Source organism: Panicum virgatum, chromosome 3N (assembly GCF_016808335.1).
Source record: "Panicum virgatum strain AP13 chromosome 3N, P.virgatum_v5, whole genome shotgun sequence".
Lineage (NCBI taxonomy): Eukaryota > Viridiplantae > Streptophyta > Magnoliopsida > Poales > Poaceae > Panicum > Panicum virgatum.
Window position 1 is genome coordinate 64,028,128 of NC_053147.1, and position 24,283 is coordinate 64,052,410.

Below are 24,283 nucleotides of genomic sequence, written 5' to 3' on the forward strand. Positions count from 1 at the left end.
AGTCTTTGTTGACCGAATTACTGAAGAACGCTGGGAAGACATGGACCTCCCGATCCCTATAAGTCCTGAAGAAACAGAACTACAACATGCCGTACACACATGGATCGCGTGGCCAAAGCGCGACATAAGATTGGTGCAAGCAGACACAGATTCCGCTCGGTGCTCAAGGCAAAGATCACCAACGCCAGCTGATAGGAATCCTAGTGTTGGCCCACCTTCTCCACCGCCTGCACGGGACCCCAGCATGGATCCGCCATCACCAGCCGCACAAAGCGAGCCAATTCTGGCATCATCACCAGCCGCACAACAGAATCAGAGTCAGCGACAGAAGTCATACACGTCCCCTTCGGTCCAGCCATCTCATAAGCAGCAAAGAAAGAAGAAAAAGAAGGCGCCAGAAGAGGAAGAGGCAGAAGAATCGTTTCAAACCTTCTTGCTGAAGCGCAAGCTACTAAGGGAGGCTGCGAACAAGAAGCCAGAAATAGATCCGGTTGCAAAGGCACACTTTGTGAAACACTTCATTAAAGATCCCACCAAGGAGAAAGAAAGAGAGTCGGATTATGATCGGCAGATCAGAAAGTGCTACAGCAACCCCAAGAATCGCCTGATTAATGCAAAGACCGTTCCCCAGCTCGGAGAGCAGTCCAAACAATCGATCCCTCCGTTGATAGTGTCGCATGAAGACTGTCCCGATGAATCAAGAGATCCGTTGACCATGGCTGGGATGATATTGCAAACTGATCTAACAAGGGCTCAATTGCTTGGGGAGGCCCTACAGAATGCCCGCGGCAGGAAAAAGTTTGTACTTGGTGAACCTTTGATATGGCCAGAGTTGCTACCATTCCTACCAACGAGAATGGCCGAGTTACACAAATGGTATGCCGTGCAATCTAAAGCTAGTAAATTAGAGATGTTCCCAGCTCGGATTAAAGATGAGCATTTCTGGCGGGGGGCAGATGATGTATATATCGAGTTTGCATCACTCTACGATTTATACCATCAAGATGCCCTTCACAAGTCACTCGTCAGTGTATGGTGCATGTAAGTATTGTCTCTCATTTCATTATTTTAGCCTTGAGTGTTGATTGATCCCCGTTTTTCTTGTGTCCCGTAGGTCAAAAATTCAAATTTGCCGAAAGAAGAACTTTCATAACGTCGGGTTCTTCGACCCCGATATTATACACGAGAAATCGCTAGCGCTAAATCCTGGAGACATAGTCAATGTTATATACAGGGGGTTGCGTAAAAATAGCATGTGTCCCTTCATTCTCTTGCCATACAACCATCAGTGAGTCGTTCTTTGTTAGACTTTTTTTTCAATCCCTTCGTATTAATAATACCATTTAATAACTATTATAATCAACATTAATTGGTTATGCGTATGTATATGCACAGCTTTCATTGGATATTGCTTTGTATTCGGATTGAGGAGCACAAGGTCTTGGTGTACGACTCGTTAAGGCAAGATAAATCAAAGTACCAAGATATCATCGAGGTGGTAAATACTGCATGGAGTCGCTACCTCCACAAACACATAGGCTTGCCCATAGGTGAAATCGAGCCTCTTCATTGGGTGACTGATTTTCCGGTATGAATATACTCTCGCTACTAATGTCATTCGCAATAAACATCAAAAAAATTCTATATCGTAACCCACATTTGTCCATAGTGTTGGAGACAGGGCCAAGGAAACAACTTATGTGGATACTACGTATGCGAGTGGATCAACTCTTTTGCAAGTGAAAAAGGGCAAATGACAGTGGATGCATTCAATGTACGTGAGCACAATCACATCTGCTCATTATTTTATTTCATTATTTTTTATTCTCATGTTTTTATCGAAAAATGTGACAGCGTTGGCGGATGAAAGAAGAACTCATTGAAATCGCTCGGATCAGGGCAATTCAAGAAGCTATATGCGGATTTCTACTCGATGAAGTCATAAATCCTAAGGGCGAATTTCATGGCGATCTCCGTCTAAGCGTCGCCCAAGAAGATCCGACGACGAGGAAGCTGATACGTTATTATAGTTGATGTAATATCTCATGTACTTTTGAACTCCTAAGTGTTCCATACATGACATATAATATATATATATAAATATATAATGTTAGTGTAATATGCTGTTCTAATAATACTGTGCAATGCAAAGAGTACGACTATGTAGTCACATACGCTAGAAATACGCATAGCCATACGTATAAAAACGAAAAGAAAAGAAACATAAAGAAGAAAAAACATTTAGTGCCGGCTAGTTATATCAGCCGGCACTAACCTTGCTGTCAGAACTCGGGCGGGGGCGGGCACGTTAGTGCCGGCTGGTATTACGGACCGGCACTAACATACGCACGTTAGTGCCGGTCAGAGTAGCCGGCACTAACGTCTGTCACGTTAGTGCCGGCCATTTAGTGCCGGCCACAGGGACCGGCACTAAGCCGTCCTGTGACCGGCACTAATGTGCCTTTCTCCAACAGTGTATGAGGCCTATCGCCATGTTCAGGCTGGAGGCAGACTTGGGTCAAACCGGCGTCGAATCCATGCGTTGTCAGGTGGTTCCTCCAAGCCGGATATCAGAGGATGTGTTGAATGGATGAGCAATTCCACGTGGAGGAGGTCTACATTGGTGAGTTGCTAGATTTCACCCTCTACAATACTTGCTGAACCCTTCAAAAAAAAACAATACTTGCTGAATTGTGAAATTGTTGAACTGTGGAACGGCAAATGTGGAATTGATAAATTGTTAAGATTGTTTCTAGTTTACTTTCTTCACAGTTACAGTCGAAGCACACATGAGCGTTGCCAGTGTCAAGCTAACGAGACGCATCGCCAGCCCCTCGCTAGGGCGCCGCCTCCGTCCAAGCTCTTGGAATATATAGAAAAAAAGTTATTTAATTTTTACCTCCATGGATAATGGACCGAGTTCATGTTTTTCGCCCTGGACTCGACAATAGGACATTTGGGCTACTTGGACTCGCGATACCAGACACATGACCTCCTTAGCTGGTTTCTCTTAGTGGTTTTCCTATTTTTCTTTTATCTTTATTTTGGATGAATCTTTAAAGAATTGTAGTAAATCACAAGAAAACTATAAATCGAAAATCTAATTTTGTTGGACTCCACATGAGTAGATCCATGCAGTGGAATATGATATGGTATAATTTAGTTCTTGGTGACACCTACGAGGGATGTGTATAATTGCATGGTAATTAAACATGGTGGAGGTCAGAGAGGATTGTTCACCATTCACCAACAATGTGTATCAAAAATAACATAAATATACAGATAAAACCAAATGATTTTGGTAAAGCACAAACTACTTTCTACAGAGTCTGGAGCAGTGTCTCCATCTCTGCACGTGGACGGCACATGGCCACAAGAGGCACGGCCATGGGCATGGTGAGACCCGAGCCCTCTCTCATGTCCACCTCCTCCCCTCCGACCCGCTCCCACTCAAAGCACTGCACCATGACCCCCCAACGCAACCCCCACCGTCCTCAAAGCAAGGCCCTCGCCGGGGCACCGCCGCCGCCCCATCCCAAACGGCATCATCCACCGGCTCTCCCCACCCACCTCGCCGCCGCCGTCCATGAACCTCTCCGGCATGAACCTCGCCGGCTCCTCCCACACGTCAGGATCCCGCTGCACGGAGTACACGTCGACGAGCACCATCGTCCCGCGCGCGACGGCGTAGCCGGCGACCACGCAGTCCCGCGACGCCTCGTGGGGGATGTGGTTCGGGGCGAGCGGTTTCAGCCGGAGGGTCTCGGTGATGACGCACCGGAGGTAGGGGAGTCCGGCGAGGTCGGACTCCTGGAGGAGACGGGATGCGCCGACGGCGGAGCGGATCTCTGCTGCTGCTTTCCTGAGCACTTCTGGGTTGTTGAGCAGGAGAGCCATCGCCCACTCGATCGTGCTGGAGGAGGTGTCGGTCCCTGCTTGCAGTAAGCTCTGAAGCATGCATTGCATATACACGATGAATATTAGTTGAGGTTGCAACAACTAGTTGCATATTATTAGTTGACAATATAATCAAATACTTAAAAATAATATACTATCAATACATTATTAGATTGGCTAACTCTAGCAACTGCACACACATTCTAAACTAGGAGTTGGACCGGAGCAGAGTGGAAGTGGAATAAACCGGAGTGGTTGTGCTGAGCTCATGCAAAGAAAATACATATTGGAGTATCATTGCTTGGTACCATCTACCACCTAATTAATCATACTACCTCCATTGTATATATATGTGTGGTGTTCTAAAATATGTGTGGTTAATAAACTTTTCTAACTTTGACGGTTGATTTTGAGTAAATTTATCTCACCAGATTTGTTGTGAAATGTAATGTCATATTTCATAATAAAATAATTTATTACTATCATGTTTACGAATGAAATTATGATTAAAGTTGCTAATTTAGCAGTATGATTAAAGTTGCTTTAAGGCCGTGACAAATGTCTAAAACATCATGCATTTACAATTAAACGGAGTGCTAGCTGTTCTAATTAATTAACAAACAGCTATTGCGAACATATGAACTGACCAATGTCAAAAGGTACATTAATTAGTACTTGTATACATAATGGAGAGAATCAGTGGTACCATCTACTACCACAGTACCACCTAATCATACCACATCTCTCTCTCTCTCTCTCCGCGCGCGTGTTCTCAAATATGTATGGTTAAACTTTTCTAACTTTGACGGTTGATTTTGAGTAAATTTATCTCATTATTAGATTTGTTGTAAAACGTAATTTCTTATATTTCATAATAAAGTAATTTATTACTATCATATTTACGTATGAAATTATGATTAAAGTTGCTTTAAGACCATAACAAATGTCTAAACCATAGTGCAGTTACAATTAATAAATGGACTGTTGTTCGAATTAATTAACAAACAGCTAGTGCGAACATATGAACCTGTCCAATTTCAAAAGGTACATTAGTACTGGTATAAACCAAAGTCAGTTTCAAACTTTCCACGGAAAAAGAAGTCGGTTTCAAACTTTCCTCACAAAAAGAAGTCTCGGTTGCAGTCTTTTCTCGCAAAAAAGAACAGAGATCAGTTTCAAACCTTTTCTTTCGAGACAAGTGAGTTTTGAATATGCAAACACTGAATTATTGCACCGAATTAATAAGCTAATGGGAATGAGAATAGAAAATGACTAGACTATTGGCCAGTGCGGCCGGTACACATTATCCATCGGCATACCGCATACGTACGTATGCCGACGGCGACGCTTTAATTTGCAGGTTGTTGGCGTGTGCAACGAGAGCGAGCGAGCGAGTTGACTCTACTCACCAGGCACACGGAGCTCATGACCACGTCGTCGAGCGCCTCCGGCGACCGGAGAAGGTCGCCGATCACCGTCCTTGAAGCAGTTTCTTCCTTGGCGTCGTCGGCGCCGCGGGGGTGACGCCACCTGTAGTCGTCGAGGATGCTCTGGCCGAACTGTCTGCGCGCCTTGGCGAGGCCGGCGAGCCTCCTCCTCGTCCTCCCGAAGTCCAGCAGCCGGAGGACCGGCAGGGAGTCGTGCCGGTTCGCCGCCCCAGCCGCCGCCAGCCCCGCCTCCGTCATCGCCTTGAACCCGAGGACCTGCACGCACGCGCGCCGAGACGAACGGTCATGGACATCGATCTAGCTAGCTAGATAGCTGTGTGATCTCTATGTTGGTAGCCTGGTACCTGTTCCTCGGACATGCGCCGCCCGGCGACCATGGCCATGATGACGTTGGCCACGAACTGGTAGGCCGTGGACTTCACGGCGACGACGCCGGGCCCGGCGCGCCAGAGCCTGGCCGCCATGGCGCGCGCCTCGGCGTCGCGCGCGGCGGCGGTGGCGCCCAGGCGGTGCGCGCAGAGCGCGTGCACGGTGGCGAGGCGGCGGAGCTGGCGCCAGAGCGGGCCGTAGTTGCACATGCCGATGGCGGGGGCAGTCCTCGGTGAGCAGGCGCCGCGAGTCGAGCCCCGGGCGGCCCGCCAGCGCGACGTCGTGGGCGGTGAAGCACTCGCCGGCGACGGCCAGGGAGGTGACGAGGACGACCGGCTTGGCGCCGAACCGGAGGTGGAGGAGGCCGGCGCCGGCGCCGTAGCGGGTGGCCAGCGCGGCGAGGCAGCGGTGCAGCGGCGGCTTGAGGAGGTGGAGGTGGCCCAGGACGGGGAGCGCCGGCGGGCTAGGGATGCGCCGGCCATGGCCACTACTGCGCTCGCGAGGTGAAGCCGAGAGCAGGCGCACGAGTAGCCATGAGAAGGGCAGAAGAAGAGAGACTAAGAGCAAGGGGTGTGAGATCTCCATCTCCATGGTTTCTGACTTCCGTCAGGTGAATGCTAATGTATAGGATTCATGAAGCAGCCACTTAGTCTTTATGTAGGAGCGAAGTGACCCATGCTAGATAACTATTCTACTTTATTGGCTTATTAACATTGGATTAGGCAATTGATTATTGGCTTAATTATCAATGACTTTTAACAGAAAATCAATGATCTTCAAGAAGAACAGAACTGCTCTACTTGAAGCAAGTTACTATTTCTAGAGAGTCTGAAGCAACGGCTCCATCTCCGGGTGTGGCCGGCACGAAGCAACGAGAGGCACGGCCATGGGCATGGTAAAACCAGACCCCTCGCTCATGTCCACCTCCTCCTCTCGCCCCCACTCGAAGCACTGCAGCATAACTCCCAGCGCCACCCCCACCGTCCTCAGGGCAAGCCCCTCGCCGGGGCACCTCCGTCTCCCCATCCCGAACGGCATCATCCACCTCCGACGACCTCCATCATCGTCCTCCGGCTCCCCATCGTCGTCCGCGAACCTCTCCGGCACGAACTTCTCCGGGTCGCTCCACGCGAGCGGGTCCCGCTGCATGGAGTAAACGTCGACGAGCACCATCGTCCCCCGCGCGACGCCATGGCCGCCGGCCGGCGATGGAGATGTCGCGCGAGGCCTCGTGGGGGACGTGGTTGGGGGTGAGAGGGTACAGCCGGAGCGTCTCGGCGATATGCCCCGGAGGTAGGTGTAACATCCCGAAAATTCAACCAAGGAAATTACTTGCTAAAAATAAATTTCGAAATCATTTCAAAATTTCTTTCATCGTTGAGCTCAAATTTCCTTGTCACCTAGATTCTATCTTTTGCCTAAACCTCCATTTAGCTATTCTCTCTCATCATATAAGCTCTAGCTAATTAGCTTCCTCCCTCACTAATCTCTCTTGTTTTGTTTCTCACCTATGCACTCTCACATACACAAGTTGCACTCGCGTAGCAGCTTTTAATCAACTGCATGCAACCTTAGCATCAAGCTAGCACCCACGTGTGCATGCAAACTTTGCAGACCGAGGCTTTCGCTGTGCTCGCTCTCGCTGGCGCATACAACAACACTTAATCGCATGCATGCTGCCATTAGCTAGCACCCAGCAGCAGCACATGGCCATGGCACGCCGAGCTCTCGCACGAGCGGACAACCTGGCCAAAAGCCGGAGACCCCGGCGAGCTGCTGCAAAGCGACGCTGCCCTCTGCTCGTGCCATCCCATCTCCTCTACGCCATCATCACCGCAAGTCCGCGCGTGCTCGTGCCGTTCCATCACCCAGCCGAGCTGCTTGCCGTGCCAAAGCCGCACCGGCCGCCGGCCACTGGGGCGCCTGCCCGCCCCGTCTCTTCACCGCTGCAGCCCCGCCGCCTCGCCGCGCGCGCCATGCCGTCGCCTCAGTGCCACCGCTCCGCTCGGCGACGCCTACAAGCCGACGTCCGGCCACAGTCGCCGCTATTAATGGCGGTGGTTGAAGCTGCGAGCTGTTGCCACTTCTTCGGCCTATGAAAGGCGAGGCCGAGCTGCCCTCCGTCGCCACCTTCAACTCGCCGAGCAGCCCCAGCTCCACCACTTACCGCCTCCCTTCCTCCCTGAATCGAGCTCTCTCTGCTCTCCCTCCCGAGCCGCAGTAGCCGCTCGTCGATCTCCTCCTGTAGGCAGCCCCGCACCAAGGTAAGAAGCTGCCGAGCATCTCCACAGCACCCTCGGCCTTCCCCAACCAGCGCCCCTTCCTCTGCCCGCCACCAGCAAGCTCATAAGCCGCGGCCATGGCTGCCACGCGGCCGGAGCCAACCTTCGTTTCCCATGTCCGGAGTCACTAAAGTAGAACCCCCTCGCCCTCCTCTCTCTCCCCGTGCCCTCGGATTCGAGAACGGTGGCCGGAGCTGCCGCCGGCTCGAGGTCGAGCACCTGAGCCATGGCGGATGAGAGAGAGATGAGCACGAGCACCTGCGTGCTTCTCTGCTACCTGTGCCCCTCTCCCGTCCTATTATCTCCTGGGCCCACAACACTAATAAAATCCAAAGGCCCAAGTATATACGCATGACCAGCTAAACAGCCTGTGTGCTGTTCGAGTAACCCACATGACCATGCCATCATGTGAAATATACTAATTTAATTATGCAGTTTAATTATCAGTTCACTTTCGCATCCAATATCTCACCCATCCAAGCTCCGATTCCATTGATTCTTTTTCCTAAATTCATCTAAAATCAAACTCTATCTAATACAACTATATTTGTATAATGTATTGATGTATGTTCTTTGCTTGTTTGCGTACGACGAAGTAGAACCGATTCCAGAGGAGAACCCGGAGGAGCCGGGAGACTAGGAAGCCGCTGCCGCCGCGTACGTAAGCGAAGGCAAGTCTCATCGATCCCTTATGTTGACCATGATTGATCCTAAGTAAGGTTAAATATAAAATTTGCTAGACTTAGGGATTGCATGAGATGATACACTGAGGGTATGAGAGAAACCATCGATTGAAGCCATGTTGCATATTGATTTACTGTCAGACTAGCATATTATCGGACCTTGTTAATTGATGAAACTGGAATATGAATGAGACCAGGGCAGTGTGGAATGTGTTGGTGCATGCGCTACCGTGGTGGTAGACTTGCGACCGAGCTCTGTCGTGGTGACATCTCGGGTTTGGTTGGTTATGGTTGTTGGCTGCCCTAATGAGCCTTAAGGACCGAGTGTTGTGGTGCCATCTCACCTAACCTACCTTCAGTACAACCAAATGAGCTTGTATGGGTAAGCCTTAGTCTAATCCCACTGGCTAACCTGGTAGTCGTCCGAGGTGGATATGTTTTGGGGTGAGACCTGGATTGGTCCAGACCCGGGGGTTTGTGGGCGACTAGTCGGGGTTGAGCCACGGCTGGGTGTCGGCTATGACGGAGACGTCTCTGGACGGTGAAGTGCGTGTGGGTAAAGCGTACAACCTCTGCAGAGTGTACAATCCATTCGAATGGTCCGTGTCCTCGGTTTGAACAGGTTACGTTGTGGACATCTCAACTAGTTGAGCCACCTAGCCCCTGAGATGGATGACTGTTTGGGTTACCTTTAATACTACATTTGTTATTTATTCTAGTTGATTAATGGATCTTTGCATATTAATCTGTAACTCCCTCCCCATAGGGCAAGCTGGAACTTGCTGAGTACTTTCGTACTCAACCCTTGTTGATCATTTTTTTCAGAGGATCCTGACTTTGTGCCTCAAGATTACGAGTAGATCGTGTCCACACCCAAGCTGATCGAGTGGAGCCTAGATGGACGAAGAGCTAGTCTTGCATGTCATTATGCTAATCATTATCCTATGGTTATTTGCGGTAGCTTGGTGTTGTCACCTTACTCCTCGTGTACGTGTTGAATAAAGCTCTGTATGACTTTGGACTCCACTTGATGTAACATGTATTGTACCGGGGACTTGCTTCGGTTATTAATACATAGTTTAGCCTCGATCTTTGGGTCGGGGCGCTTCAAGTGGTATCAGAGCCATGCTTGGCTGTAGGACACGAACCGGTAGTAAACGATGACTGTAGGAGCCCTAGGATGTTCAATCCTTGAAAACCTATTACTCCTTGATAAACTTTATCCTTGTTATGCTAACCTTACCCTTGTTAAGTCAGATGGCTGATGACTGGACCACCATCTACTGCATCAACGAAGATCCCCAAGGTGCTTTATGCTGCCACTGTGCGACTTGGTATTCCGGAACATCCGGAGTACGTCGGTCGCGAGTTCATGGAGCATGGCACCGAAAGCTGTGAAGTCACCATGCATATTGGCGCCAGTGACAAGTTCTTGGAGATGCAACCCTGGAGTGTCACTGCCACTGGAGCCCGCATGCCTGACACCATTCAACTTGTAGCTCGCAAGGCATTGCGGTACCTGTGCCAGATGTTTGAATGGCACTTGGGTTCTACCCCCATAAAGTACTTTCCCCTGCTGGATCGTAACCGTCCTACTTGGGCGGCGAGGATCCGCAACTTGGAGAACACCGCAGGAACAGAGAAGGACCCCACAGTTGTCGCTATGTCTGCCTATTTGCTTAGCCTTGATGATTTGTGCGACCAACTACACCAGCGTGTGAAAGACCTCATCCAGCGTGCTGAGAGAGAGGAGTCACGTTGGCGTAAGACTAAGTTGGCCTTAGCTCAGGCAGAAGCCCGAGTAGCTGAAGCAGAAAGCCGCCTTGCTGCAGCCGAAGAGAACCTTAGGGAGCAGGCAGACCACCATAATCAGCTCCTTAGGGGAGTCTACCTAGTGGACCGTGTCAAGCGCAAGGAACGTCATCCCAGGACTACTACTGAGCCGCCAATCCTGGAGGGAATTCCGCTGTGTTCCTTGTCCCAACCACGCAGGAGGATTGGTGAATCCGTGCCACCCACACCTCCCGCGTCACCCCGTGAAGCTGAAGACCGAAACCCCGAAGACCGTGTCGTACGGACCAGTAGTCAAGTTGTTCCGGCCGACCCTTAAAAGTCGAGCCGCATTATTGTAATCCGTCGTGTCATGTATCCCTGCTTGTTTGAATGAATGCTTGTGTGATGCTTGAATGATTGGCTTGTGCGCTTTGTGTGGTACAAAATATATTATATATACAAATCTACCCCCGTAATATACTAGGAAAGTCACCTAATCCTACCCTATCCCTCCTTGACCGCAGATGTCTCATCGTTCGAGCCGAGTCCAGGGACTCCATGCTCAGGAAGACGGTGACGAGGTCAACCCGAGAAACCAAGCCCCTCTGAATGTAGCCCAGAAGCACCAGAAAATGGACACCTACCGCCGCCACCTCCCCGTGCCCTAGGACCCATTGATCTGGCAGCCATATTGCAGCAGCAGAACCAACTCCTTCAAGTTCTTGTGACTACTCTCACTGCTCAAGCTCAAGGCAATCTTGGCAACCATAGACCTGCGGTGCATCCTAATGGCAATGGCAGTAGAATTGCAGACTTCAACCGCTTGCAGCCACCTATGTTTGGAGGATCTGATAACCCAATTGCGGCAGATGATTGGCTACGAGAGATTGAAATGAAGCTTGAAGTGGTCCATGCAGATGATAGAGACAAGGTTTTGCTCGCAGTACAGCAGTTAAGAGGACCAGCCCTTTCTTGGTGGCAGAGTTATAGGGAAATAAATGAAAATGCTAACGAGATGGTATGGGCTGACTTTGTCAGGATCTTCAGAGAACATCACATTCCCAGCAGTGTTATGAAGCTCAAGAAGGCTGAGTTCAGAAAGCTTCGTCAAGGTGGGATGACTGTGACAGAGTATCTTCATAAGTTCTCAGAGTTGTCTCGTTATGCACCAGAGGATATCAATGATGACGAGAAGAAGCAAGAAGCTTTTCTGGGTGGGCTTAACCCTGAAATCAGGACCTTGGTTGAAGTCACCATCCACAGTGACTTCAATGCCAAGGTCAACAGGGCTATCACCACCGAGAGAAACAGGAAGGTAGAACTCAGTGAGCGCAAATGTCGGTTTGAAAGCAAAAAGCCCCAGCAGTTGGAGAAGTTCTAGAGGACTCAGTATCTGGTTCACTCAGGTCAGAGGAGCCAGGGTGCCTTTTCATTCAAGGCGCACCCCGGTTCTTTCCAGAAGCCAGCTCAGTCAGCTCCAGTTGTGAAGACCCAAAGTACCTTCCGCACCCAGTAGTTTGGTGGAAGTCAAGTGACCAATGTGAGGACTTGTTTCCACTGCCGTGAAGCTGGACACTTCAAGGCCAACTGCCTGTATCTCAGCCAGCCCGCCCCTTCTGTTTTCTCCAACTCAGTTAAAGGACCAAAGCAGCCGACTGAAGCCAACCGTGCAGCATCAGCTAGGAGCCAACAGCAGTCCTTCGGCAAGGCAAAGGTGAACCATGTGTATGCTGAAGAAGCAGAGGATGCACCAGGAGTGATTTTTGGTGAGTTTCTGGTCAAATCAGCTCTAGCCTCAGTGCTTTTTGATTCTGGAGCATCGCATTCCTTTATATCCTCCCACTTTGTGGAAAAGCATGATATACCTACTATAGCCCTTAAGAGGCCGCTAATGACCCGTTCGCTTGGAGGTCATATACCTTGCCAACCTAGTAGCCCTTGTTTCCAAAGGGATAGATATCATACTCGGTATGGACTGGCTCACCAAGCACCGAGGAAACATAGACTGTGCTGAGAGAGCAGTGACAGTCACCAACCACCAAGGGTTAACAGTCACATGCCTAATCCAGCCTAGCCTATCAGACTCCATGGTGAACCACATCCAAGCAGAATTCCCAGAAGATGTGCCAGTAGTTCAGGAATTCGCATATGTGTTTCCAGATGAATTACCCAGTATGCCTCTAGAAAGAGATGTAGAGTTCACTATTGACTTGGTCCCTGGAACCAAGCCTATAGCAAAGAATGCCTATCGGTTAGTAGCCCCAGAGCTTGCCGAGTTGAAGAAGCAGCTTGAAGAGCTTCAACAAAAGGGATTTATTAGACCCGCTGCTTCTCCGTGGGTAGCCCCAGTGCTCTTCGTGAAGAAGAAAGATGGGAGCATGAGACTTTGTGTGGACTACCGTGATCTGAATGCAGTTACCATCAAGAACAAGTACCCTCTGCCTCGGATTGATGACCTGTTTGATCAACTGAAGGGAGCTAAGTTCTTCTCCAAGATAGATCTGAGGTCAAGTTATCATCAGCTCAGAGTGCGACAAGAGGACATCTCTAAGACAACCTTCAGGACCCGTTATGGCCAGTATGAGTTCACAGTGATGCCTTTTGGTCTGACTAATGCCCCTGCCTTTTTCATGACCCTCATGAATAAGGTGTTTATGGAGGAGTTAGATCGATTTGTCATGGTATTCATAGATGACATACTGGTCTACTCTAAGAGTGCTGAGGAGCATGGGCAACATCTCAGAGTTGTGCTGGGAATGCTCAGAAAACAACAGTTGTATGCCAAGTTTAGTAAGTGTGAATTCTGGTTGCAGAGAGTCAGTTTTCTAGGTCATGTATTAACAGCTGAAGGTGTTGAAGTGGACCCAGAAAAGGTCAAGGCAGTATCGGAATGGAAGCAACCAACCTCAGCCTCGGAGATCAGGAGTTTCTTGGGATTAGCCGGCTATTACCGGAGATTCATCGAAGGTTTCTCTAAGATAGCCCGGCCTATGACCGAGATGCTCCGGAAGGACACGAAGTTTGTCTGGTCTGAAGCTTGCGAGAGAAGTTTTCAAGAGATGAAGAGAAGACTAACTTCTTCCCCAGTGCTAGTCTTGCCAGATAATCAGAAGAGCTTTGTCGTTTATTGCGACGCATCCCGACAAGGATTGGGTTGTGTACTTATGCAAGAAGGAAGAGTTGTAGCTTATGCCTCAAGATAGTTGAGAACACATGAGTAGAACTACCCCACCCATGACTTGGAGTTAGCAGCAGTTGTGCATGCCCTCAAGATTTGGAGACATTATCTGATCGGGAACAAGTGTAAAATCTACATGGATCATAAGAGCCTGAAGTATATTTTCACCCAGTCAGACTTCAACCTTAGACAGAGAAGATGGTTGGAGTTGATCAAAGACTATGATTTGGAAATTCATTATCACCCTAAAAAGGCTAACGTGGTGGCTGATGCGCTCAGTCGTAAAGCGTATTGCCATCACTTAGTTACACAAGCCCCAGAGCTGAGTGAAGAAATGAGGAAGTTGAACCTAAGGGTTGTACGCCGCTCTTGCAACTACAACCTTAGTGTCCATCCCATCCTGGATGACCAGATCAAGGAAGCTCAGATGGAGGATAGAAGATTGGTATGGATTAAAGGTCGCAACAGTGAAGGCAAGGCCCCAGATTTCAAAATAGATAAGGATGGAGTCTTGTGGTTCAAGAAGAGATTATGTGTGCCTAAGCAAGGTCATTTCCGCAGGACCATCTTGGATGAAGCCGATAACTCAGCTTATTCCATTCACCCCGGCACCACGAAAATGTACCTGGACCTTAAGGAGAAGTATTGGTGGAATGATATGAAGGGGGATATCGCTCGGTTCGTCGCTCATTGTGATGTGTGCAAAAGGGTTAAGGCAGAGCACCAGAAGCCCAGTGGATTACTTCAGCCGTTGCCGATTCCAGTATGGAAATGGGATGAAGTTAGTATGGATTTTATCACCGGTCTACCAAGAACCCAGAGCGGTCATGACTCAGTTTGGGTGATTGTTGATCGACTCACTAAAGTGGCACACTTCATCCCAGTGCGTACCACTTATGGAGGTGATAAATTAGCCAAGTTATATATTGAGCATATTGTGAAGTTGCATGGAGTACCTAAGAGAATTGTGTCAGATAGAGGCACCCAGTTCACTTCGAGATTCTGGAGTAGGTTACATGAAGCACTTGGTGCAAAGTTGGATTTCAGTTCAGCCTATCATCCTCAGACTGATGGCCAGACTGAAAGAGTTAATCAGATCTTTGAAGACATGCTAAGAGCCTGTGTTCTTACTTATGGCAAAGATTGGGAAAACAGTTTGCCATATGCGGAGTTCTCTTATAACAACAGCTACCAGTCAAGTTTGAAGATGTCGCAGTTTGAAGCCCTCTACGGGAGGAAGTGTCGCACACCCCTTATGTGGTCCGAAGTTGGTGACCGCATTATTGAAGGCCCAGATTTTATTAAAAAGGAAGAAGACAAGATAGCAGAAATTAGAGAGAATCTAAAGGCAGCTCAATCACGTCAAAAAAGTTACGCTGATAAAAGAAGGCGTGCCCTCAGCTTTGAAGTTGGAGACTATGTGTACCTTAAAGTTTCCCCAATTCACGGCACACGCAGATTCCAAGTGCGTGGGAAGTTGGCCCCACATTACATTGGACCTTTTCCAGTTATCAAGAAAGTGGGAGCAGTAGCCTACAAGCTTCAGTTGCCAGTAGAGATGTCAGATGTGCACGATGTGTTCCATGTGTCCCAGCTCAGGAAGTGTCTGCGAGTACCGGAAGAACAAGTGGCCCCAAAGACAATAGACCTACAGGACGATCTCAGATATTAGGAGGTGCCAGTAAAAATTTTGGACACTGTGATTAGAAGAACCCGCAACTCAGAAGTCAGAATTTGTCGAGTTCAGTGGAGCAGGCATTCTGAGGCAGAAGCAACTTGGGAGAGAAGACACATTACGAGCCGAGTTCCCTAGTCTCTTTAGTAATTAGTTGAATCTCTGGGACGAGATTCAACCTAAGTGGGGTAGGTTTGTAACATCTCGAAAATTCAACTAAGGAAATTACTCGCTAAAAATAAATTTCGAAACCATTTCAAAATTTCTTTCGTCGTTGAGCTCAAATTTCCTTGTCACGTAGATTCTATCTTTTGCCTAAACCTCCATTTAGCTATTCTCTCTCATCATATACGCTCCAGCTAATTAGCTTCCTCCCTCACTAATCTCTCTTGTTTTGTTTCTCACCTATGCACTCTCACATACACAAGTTGCACTCGCGTAGCAGCTTTTAATCAATTGCATGCAACCTTAGCATCAAGCTAGCACCCACGTGTGCATGCAAACTTTGCAGACCAAGGCTTTCGCTGTGCTCGCTCTCACTGGCGCATGCAGCAACACTTAATCGCATGCATGCTGCCATTAGCTAGCACCCAGCAGCAGCACATGGCCATGGCACACTGAGCTCTCGTACGAGCGGACAACCTGGCCAAAAGCCGGAGACCCCGGCGAGCTGCTGCAAAGCGACGCTGCCCTCTGCTCGTGCCATCCCATCTCCTCTATGCCATCATCACCGCAAGTCCGCGCGTGCTCGTGCCGTTCCATCACCCAGCCGAGCTGCTCGCCGTGCCAAAGCCGCGCCGGCCGCCGGCCACAGGGGCGCCCGCCCGCCCCGTCTCTTCACCGCTGCAGCCCCGCCGCCTCGCCGCGCGCGCCATGCCGTCGCCTCAGTGCCACCACTCCGCTCGGCGATGCCCACAAGCCGACGCCCGGCCACAGTCGCCGCCATTAATGGCGGTGGTTGAAGCTGCGAGCTGTTGCCGCTTCTTCGGCCTATAAAAGGCGAGGCCGAGCTGCCCTCCGCTGCCACCTTCAACTCGCCGAGTAGCCCCAGCTCCACCACTTACCGCCTCCCTTCCTCCCTGAATCGAGCTCTCTCTGCTCTCCCTCCCGAGCCGCAGCAGTCGCTCATCGATGTCCTCCTGTAGGCAGCCCCGCACCAAGGTAAGCAGCTGTCGGGCATCTCCACAGCACCCTCGGCCTTCCCCAACTAGCGCCCCTTCCACTGCCCGCCACCAGCAAGCTCATAAGCCGCGGCCATGGCTGCCACGCGGCCGGACCCGACCTTCGTTTCCCATGTCCGGAGTCACCAAAGTAGAACCCCCTCGCCCTCCTCTCTCTCCCCGTGCCCTCGGATTCGAGAACGGTGGCCGGAACTGCCGCCGGCTCGAGCTCGAGCACCCCAGCCATGGCGGATGAGAGAGAGATGAGCACGAGCACCTGCGTGCTTCTCTGCTACATGTGCCCCTCTCCCTTCCTATCTCCTGGGCCCACAACACTAATAAAATCCAAAGGCCCAAGTATATACGCATGACCAGCAAAACAGCCTGTGTGCTATTTGAGTAGCCCACGTGACCATGGCATCATGTGAAATATACTAATTTAATTACGCAGTTTAATTATCAGTTCACTTTAGCATCCAATATCTCACCATCTAAGCTCTGATTCCATTGATTCTTTTTCCTAAATTCATCTAAAATCAAACCCTATCTAATACAACTATATTTGTATAATGTATTGATGTATGTGCTTTGCTTGTTTGCGTACGACGAAGTAGAACCGATTCCAGAGGAGAACCCGGAGGAGCCGGGAGACCAGGAAGCCGCCGCCGCCGCCGCGTACGTAAGCGAAGGCAAGTCTCATTGATCCCTTACGTTGACCATGATTGATCCTAAGTAAGGTTAAATATAAAATTTGCTAGACTTAGGGATTGCATAAAATGATACACTGAGGGTCTGAGAGAAACCATCGATTGAAGCCATGTTGCATATTGATTTACTGTCAAACTAGCATATTATCGGACCTTGTTAATTGATGAAACTGGAATAGGAATGAGACCAGGGCAGTGTGGAATGTGTTGGTGCAACATTTGTGTTTTTTTCAGAGGATCTGACTTTGTGCCTGAAGATTACGAGTAGATCGTGTCCGCACCCAAGCTGATTGAGTGGAGCCGTGATGGACGAAGAGCTAGTTTTGCATTACGTTATGCTAATCGTTATCCTATGGTTATTTGCGGTAGCTTGGTGTTGTCACTTTACTCCTCGTGTACGTGTTGAATAAAACTCTGTATGACTTTGGACTCCACTTGATGTAACATGTATTGTACCGGGAACTTGTTTCGGTTATTAATATATGGTTTAGTCTCGATCTTTGGGTCGAGGCGCTTCAGAAGGGGAGGCCGGTGAGGTCGGATTCGTGGAGCAGTCGGGATGTGCCGACGACGGAGTGGATCTCGGCTGCTGCTTTCTTGAGCACGTCGGGGTTGCTGAGAAGGAGAGCCATTGCCCACTCGATGGTGCTGGTGGATGTGTCGGTCCCTGCTTGTAGCAAGCTCTGGGCATATGCATGTTGCAGAAAACAGAAAAGATTAAGTTAACAAATAACACTTCTATCTGTAACAAACAAAGTTCATGGTAAATATTGGAACATTATATTATATTAGTCCATAAAAAGGTAATTTGACAATGTGTGAAATAGCATATCTTTCATAGAAAGTGCTAGTCAATTTGTAAACCGTGTCTATATGCTAAACGGCTTATATTTTGAATATTAGTAAGACAGTAGCAGTGGCCACAAGTTTAGATTTGCATAGTATATTCGCCAGTGCCTGTGTGCAGATATCAATAATCTGAATATTGATAGAGTATTGATAAAAAGTCAAGTGCACACATTCTGAATGTACAAGTTTGATTGGAGCAGAACAAATATTACACCAGCTAGAGTGGTTGTGCTGAACCCTTGTATCTGGAGTACCATTAACTGGCACTATCACATGACAAGTGCAAACATCTGCACTGTCCAATATCAAAAGCTGATGATATATTCTAGCAATTAGCGAAGTACCTAATACCACGCACCCAAGTCAGTTTTAAGCATAGCAAACTTAAACAAACACTGAATTATTGTCACTAAGCAAAGGCCAGTGCTGGACACGTCGGCCACATTTCTCGCCGGTGGCGGCGTCCATGCATACATGTGTGCCGGCGATACCGTACATACCATATCCAGTGGCGAAGCTAGAGCAAATTAGAGGAGGTGCGCTTGCCTTGGGTGCATAGAGTTGAGTTATGGGGATGCAAATATGGTGAAAATTTTGGATTAGTATGGAGATTCACGCACTAGATGGTTGCTTCACTGAACCTTGACGTAAGACATGCTGGTACTCCTTTCGAAGGAAAAGCATTCCATAGGCTCATTCATCGAAAATCATAGAGACCATAGCTCACCTTGGGATTCTTCTAGAAAGATGATAATATAAACTAGAACCTTTGACTGATTGTTTGCATCGGGTGGAAAGACTGCCGACTATTTGAGAAAAAGGAGGAAAATCACTTTGATCCCTAATTTTGGAGAAATAAGAGGCTCACAGGGCATCTAAGAATTAATGATTTGAGCCATATGGAGGGAAACTCCCACGTACAATTTGTTTGGGGTGGGGGGGGGGCCAACAGTCTTTTTTCAGAATTCTACTAAACGGATCGATCCTCCCTCCGTTTGTTTTAGCAACTTATCCTATCCTAAGGTATCTTCGCCAAGAGCTCTATTTGCCTCTGCCATTCTATGGGTCACTACCTTTTTGCATATGGCACCCCACTCCCTTTGGCAGCGCTAGGAAAAAGAATAGAATAAGCATCTGACTCTTTCATGCATACTCCACTTGGCTGGGGGGATATAGCTCAATTGGTAGAGCTCTACTCTTGCATCTTTTTGTTCACCATAGGGGGACTCGATGGAATAGTTCTAGCTAACTCTAGGCTAAAATCTTAACCAGTTTCTTCTTACTCCTTTTGTTCTCATTCCCGGCCAACCGTGCCATATGAAGAGTCGAGCAAGAGCAATCACCGCTTTATCTCTTCCTTTGCAGCTCTCATTCCTGCCTCATAAAAGCTTCAATCTACAAAAGTAGAACTCACACACCACATGTGGGTTCGTAGATTTCTAATAGTCAGTGCCGCTGCACATGCAGCCATTTTTATGGTAAGAGATTATGATCCAACTATTCGATACAACGATCTTTTAGATCTTGTCCTTAGACACCACGATGCAATCATATCCCACCTTAACTGGGTATGTATATTTCTAGGTTTATACAATTTTGGTTTGTACATTCATAATGATACCATGACTGTTTTAGGCCGTCTCCAAAATATGTTGATAAAGTATTGATAAAAAGTCAAATAAACACATTCTGAATGTAGAGTGGTTGTGCTGAACCCCTGTATCTGGAGTACCATTAATTGGCACTATCACATGACCAAACATATCTGCACTGTCCAATGTCAAAAGCTGATGATATATACTAGCAATTAGCAAAGTGCCTAATATCACGCACCCAAGTCAGTTTTAAACATAGCAAACTTAAAAAAAACACTGAATTATTGTCACTAATAATGAATCATCAGTTAATGGAAGCAAGGCCAGTGCGGGACACGTCGGCCACATTTCTCGCCGGCGGCGGCGTCCATGAACATGTGCCGGCGATACCGTACGATACCGCATCAACGGCCAGAACGACGCTTGCAGGTCGTTGGCGTGTTTACGAGCTCGAGAGTTTACTCACCAGGCAGACGATGCGGATGACCACGTCGTCGAGCGGCTCCGGCGACCCCTCCTGCTGCTGCCGGAGCAGGTCGCCGATCACCGTCCTCGGCGTCTCCTGCGCTGGGGCGCCACGAGGGTGGCGCCGCCTGTACTCGTCGATGAGGCTCTGGCCGAACCGGTGGCGCGCCTTGGCGAGCGCGGCGAGCCTCTTCGCCGTCCTCCCGAAGTCCAGCAGCCGCCAGCCGCAGCACCGGCAGGAAGTCTTGCCGGTTGGCTGCCCCCGCCGCCGCGAACCCCGCCTCCGTCATCTCTTTGAACCGGAGCACCTGCTCCGCCGGCATGCGCTCGCCGGAGACCGTGGTCATGATGGCGTTGACCACGAACTCGTAGGCCGTCTCCTTCACGGAGACCGCCGCGCCGGGCCCCGCGCGGCGGAGCCTCGCCGCCATGGCGCGCGCCCCGGCGTCGCGCGTGGCGGCGGTGGCGGCCAGGCGGTGCGCGCAGAGCGCGTGCACGGTGGCCAGGCGCCGGAGCTGGCGCCACAGCGTGCCGTAGTTGGCGGTTGAGATGGAAGGGCAGTCGTCGGTGAGGAGCCGGCGCGACGCGAGCCCCGGGCGGTCCGCGAGCGCGACGTCGTGGACGGTGAAGCACTCGTCGGCGACGGCCGGGGAGGTGACGAAGAGGACCGGCTTGGTGCCGAACCGGAGCAGGAGGAGGCCTGTGCCGTCGCCGTAGCGGGCGGCCAGCGCGGCGAGGCTGCGGTGCAGCGGCTTCTTGAGAAGGTGGAGGTGGCCGACGACGGGAAGCGCCGTCGGGCTAGGGATCCGCCGGCCCTGGCCGATAGCGTTCTTACGAAGTGAGGCCGAGAGCAAGGTGAAAAGCAACCATGTGAGGAGGAGCAGAAGAGATCCGACGAGCAAGGGTTTCGAGATCATCTCCATGCTCGGAGTTCACACTTGACACTACACAGCTTGCCCTCCTGCAGGGTCTATTTGTAGATGTGCATTGACTTTATGGAATGGGGTCTATGTGTACCCAAAGGCCGCCTCCAACATCGCTGTCGAAATCGACAATCTAGGTGCAGTCAAGAAACAATAAAGAAAAGAAAATCTCTCTCCTGTCCATATGCGCATTGACTTTATGGAATGGGGTCTATCTTTTATCATCATATATAGTGTTTCACATGCATCTCTCGTTGAATATGTGTTATGTACCCTTCACTGATTTGTAGCCATATGCTATAGAGTCAACAAAATTCCAGTGAGGACAACAATACGGTTGTGCATGAAACAATATCACAGAAAGCACAAGATGAGGTAACTAAATTTAAAAAGTAGCACATTATGAATTCAGAGTTACATAACTTTAATTTACATCGCATTGTACAATAGGTGGTTCTTGAAATTGGCCAAGCTTTGATAGTTCCTGAAGTTGGTATGGCTTTTGATTCGGAGGAGAAAGCTTGGGAGATGTACAACACCTATGCCGGTAAGGTTGGGTTCAATGTTAGAAAGAGTCATTCAAAGCTCCGAGAAGACAAAACTATATATCAGAAATATATAGTTTGCAGTAATGAAGGATATCGACGAAACAAGTCATCACAGAAAGACATTACAAGGACAGGTTGTGAGGCTCGTGTTCAGTTCAGTGTTAGCAAAGAGGGAATTTGGACAGTGCAGAAGGTTGTACTTGATCACAATCATTATTTTGCTAGTCCAAATAAGTTGCACAAGCTAAGTCCCACCGGCGTGTTACGGAAGCAGACAGGATGCTAATTAGTCAAATAAGGGAAGCTGGGATGAAGCTAGCCCAGGTGTATGAGTTCATGAAGGAGTTTTATGGAGGAGCTGACAAAGTCCCATTATCAAGGATGGACTGCAATAATGCAATTGGCCGCGAGCGCAAAAAGTACTTAGAATCCAACGATGCGCAAACATTGTTGGAATACTTGAAGAACAAGCAAATAGACGATCCTACATTTTTTTATGCAATTGAAATAGATGAGGAAGATGGTCGGATAGCTAATTTCTTTTGGGCAGATGGTCAATCTATCATGGATTATGCATGTTTCGGTGATGCCGTGTCATTTGACACCACGTTTAAGACTAATAAGTTTGAAATTCCTTTTGCTCCAATCCTTGGAACTAACCATCACAAGCAAACAATAATTTTTGGGGCTGCACTGATATTTAATGAGACTATTGAATCATTTGTCTGGCTCTTTGAAACCTTCCTAACAGCAATGTCGGGTAAGCATCCAAGCACAATTTTTACTGATCAAGATGCAGCCATGGCAGGAGCAGTTGCTTATGTATTTCCAAATACAAGCCATCATCTTTGTTTGTTTCACATATATGTTAATGCCGCTACACATTTGGCGCATGTAATTCATAAGCATCCTGAGAAGTTTCTACCAGATTTTAAGAGATGTGTCTATGAAGACATATCAGAATCTATTTTCATCGAGAAATGGAATGAATTATTATCTGAGTATAAGCTCGAGGAGAATAAATGGATGGAAAATTTATATGATTTGAGGAAAAAGTGGGCCGCTGTCTACCGTGACTCTTTCACAGCTGACATGAACTCAACTCAAAGGAGCGAAGGTATGAATAATGTATTCAAGAAAAGATTTCGTAGGAGACTTGGACTTTCAGAACTCCTTGCAGAATGTGAAAAGGTTTCTGCTAGTCTTCGTGAAAATGAGTTAGATGCGGATTTTAATTGACGTCGGAAGACCCCAGTTACTTACATCCCAAATTTACCCATGTTGAAGACTGCGGCTGAATCATATACAAGGAGGATGTATTCGGAGTTTGAGGAAGAGTTTAAAGAACAATTTTCATTCTCATGGAAGTTGGTACAAATTGATGGGTCAATCTTAACATGCGAGGTTGCACATATGCACTCTAATCGTGGAGCAAGAGTTCAGTTCAGCACTGTAGATATGACCGTTACATGTTCTTGCCGAAAGTTTGAATGCATAGGTATGTATGTACACACATTCGTTAATAATTACCTATTGTTTCTAATATACTATGGGCGTATGTTATTGACTATTTATCATGCAGGTATATTGTGCAAGCATGCCTTAAAAGTCTTAAATGCAAATAATGTGTTTAATTTGCCACCACAGTACATAATGGGAAGATGGACAAAATATGCAAAAAGAGGATTCTATGTTGACAAACAAGAAAGTGGGGGGGGGGAGTAACAAAACATTGGCTGCACGTATCTCACGACTGGCGACATCCATAGCATTGAAGTGTTCAGTGTCAAAAGAACTTCTTCATGATTTGGAGAAAAGCATGCAAAACTTGGATTTGGAAGCAGATGCTTATCTGAATAAGATGAAAGAGAAATCTGATGAGGTTCCCCTAGTATCGACTGTCTGTCCAACAGACCCATTGAAAGGCAAAATATCGTTTAAAATTCATCATGTCGTAAAAACCGCGAAGCAAAAACGGTTACCAAACGTACTTGAAAAAGGTACAGGAAAAAGGAGGAAAAGTGCTAAAAAGAAAGGTACTGATCCAATCTTTTTCTAGCTGATTTTGTTTCCAGCTTTGCTACTTCTATAGTTTTTCTTATTTTAACCTTTGCGTATAGGAGATCCAAATAATGCTACACAAAATAAAGATAAAAGTGCTGTTCCAAATCAATTCATGGTAAGTCATCAATTGACTATTCCTTTTTCCTATTTTATTTACTTACAAAAAAAATTTATGAACAATTTAGTACCTATGACACAAGACCTTGATGCTGCTGATACTGGTGGAACTAGTTCCATGTCAAACTTTAGAAATGCTTCAACCATGTCTTCTCCACTAGATGGATATGTTTCTGCCACAAAGCCGGACATTGCAAATTCTATGGTTGAGCAATCTTCTGCCATACCTGCACCATACATCCAAGGAGGATTTACGGGTCTTTTACTCGGAGTTCAGCAAGAAGCCGCAATGTCCTCACCTGCTAGAAAGTTATATTTCGATGAAAATATGTAATTGTGTTCTGTTGATTAATATCCCCACTTTGCATTACTCTTACTATATGTTGAGCTGGATTCAGTTATGGTTATCCCTGCTGTTAACCTCCTTTTGTGAGCACATCCAGAAGATAATGTGAGCTTTTTGGCATTCCAAGATGCAGTAGAAGAAACTGCAACATTGTAAATCGACCATAATTCTTGTAACACGGCCATCAAACTATAAAGTTCAAAC

The 24,283-nt window shown here is 48.1% G+C and overlaps 1 long non-coding RNA gene and 2 pseudogenes across 1 annotated transcript; 1 reads left to right on the forward strand and 2 right to left on the reverse strand.

The window, feature by feature from the left end:
• Positions 1-985: 985 nt before the first annotated feature.
• Positions 986-1,494, forward strand: LOC120666702. Its single transcript, XR_005671843.1, has 3 exons — positions 986-1,041; positions 1,115-1,288; positions 1,439-1,494. It is a non-coding gene; the product is annotated as an uncharacterized LOC120666702 (long non-coding RNA).
• A 1,806-nt stretch (positions 1,495-3,300) lies between these two features.
• LOC120666701 lies at positions 3,301-6,305 on the reverse strand (annotated as a pseudogene).
• A 228-nt stretch (positions 6,306-6,533) lies between these two features.
• On the reverse strand, positions 6,534-21,004 carry LOC120666700 (annotated as a pseudogene).
• Positions 21,005-24,283: the final 3,279 nt, after the last annotated feature.